The sequence below is a fragment of the Aplysia californica genome, unplaced genomic scaffold, assembly GCF_000002075.1.
Source record: "Aplysia californica isolate F4 #8 unplaced genomic scaffold, AplCal3.0 scaffold01447, whole genome shotgun sequence".
NCBI classification, from domain to species: Eukaryota; Metazoa; Mollusca; class Gastropoda; order Aplysiida; family Aplysiidae; genus Aplysia; species Aplysia californica.
The window spans coordinates 8,009-9,678 of record NW_004798717.1 but is presented as its reverse complement, the minus strand read 5'-3'; positions in this window follow the sequence as shown (position 1 = coordinate 9,678).

Genomic DNA, 1,670 nt, shown 5'->3' with positions numbered 1-1,670 from the left:
TCTATGACCTTATTGTGTATGTTACTCTCTTGTTGCGCCTCTAATCCCCGCCACTTCTATGACCTTATTGTGTATGTTACTCTCTTGTTGCGCCTCTAATCCTCGGCACTTCTATGACCTTATTGTGTATGTTACTCTCTTGTTGCGCCTCTAATCCCCGCCACTTCTATGACCTTATTGTGCATCCCTCGCAGCCCGGGTTGGCCCCAACAGGCGGGGGCAAAGCCTGCCTTCTGAATGATCTAAATTGGACCGATGGGGACTTAAAGACATCTACATCTACGTCTTGCAAAAGCCTAAAAGATCGTGACCGTCACCTTTCTGATGGGTCCAGGGTTCGTGTCCTAGATCGTCACTCAGCCGGGGCCAAGGTGTAAACAGGGGACCAAACACTTACTGGACATCTTCACCATCTAGGAGAGAGAGAGAGAGAGAGAGAGAGAGTGAGAGAGAGAAAGCGAGAGAGAGAGAGAGACGGAGAGAGTAAACGGCTGAATCATTCCATTTGGGGAGGGAGAGAGACAGAGAGAGAGAGAGAGGGGAGAAAAGAGAAAGAGAGACGGAGAGAGTAAACGTCTGAATCGTTCCATTTGGGGAGGGAGAGAGAGAGACAGAGAGAGAGAGGAGAAAAAAGAAAGAGAGAGAGAGAGTAAACGGCTGAATCGTTCCATTTGGGGAGGGAGAGAGAGAGACAGAGAGAGAGAGGAGAAGAGAGAGAGAGAGACGGAGAGAGTAAACGGCTGAATCATTCCATTTGGGGAGGGAGAGAGACAGAGAGAGAGAGAGAGAGAGGAGGAAAGAGAGAGAGAGAGACGGAGAGAGTAAACGTCTGAATCGTTCCATTTGGGGAGGGAGAGAGAGAGACAGAGAGAGAGGAGAAAAGAGAAAGAGAGAGAGTAAACGGCTGAATGGTTCCATTTTGGGAGGGAGAGAGAGAGACAGAGAGAGAGAGAGGAGAAAAGAGAGAGAGAGAGAGACGGAGAGAGTAAACGGCTGAATCATTCCATTGGGGGACATTTTTATGACAAGCGAGAAATCAGACGGACCGATAGCATCAGCATATTCTCCGTGGTCAGTCCTCTACTACCTACCCTGTTCCAGCTCTCGTGTCCATCTGCCTCTCCACCCTCCCCCCCCCTTCAACAAAAACTCCTCCTCTCCCTCCTCCTTTTCTTGTTCTTCTCCTCTCTCAACCATTCTTCGTTCCTTCCATCCTTTTATCCCGCTTTCTTGTCCACTTCCATCCTTTCACCTAACTGTTCAGTCTCTCCATCTATTTTGTTATCCTCCTCCTCTCCCATCCACCCTTCCCTCCATCCCTATCTCCCCTTTTCTTGTTCTCTTCCATCCGTCCATCCATCCATCCATCCATCTCACCCCCTTTCTTGTTCCCCTTCTCCTCTCCCATCCGTCCATCCCTCTCTCCCCCTTTCTTGTTCTCTTCCATCCATCCCTCCATCCATCCATCCCTCCATCCATGCATCCATGCATCCATCCATCCTTCCATCCATCCATCCATCCATCCATCCATCCATCCATCCATCCATCCATCCATCCATCCACCCATCCTTCCATCCACCCATCCTTCCATCCACCCATCCTTCCATCCATCCATCCATCCATCCATCCATCCATCCATCCATCCATCCATCCATCCATCCATCCATCCT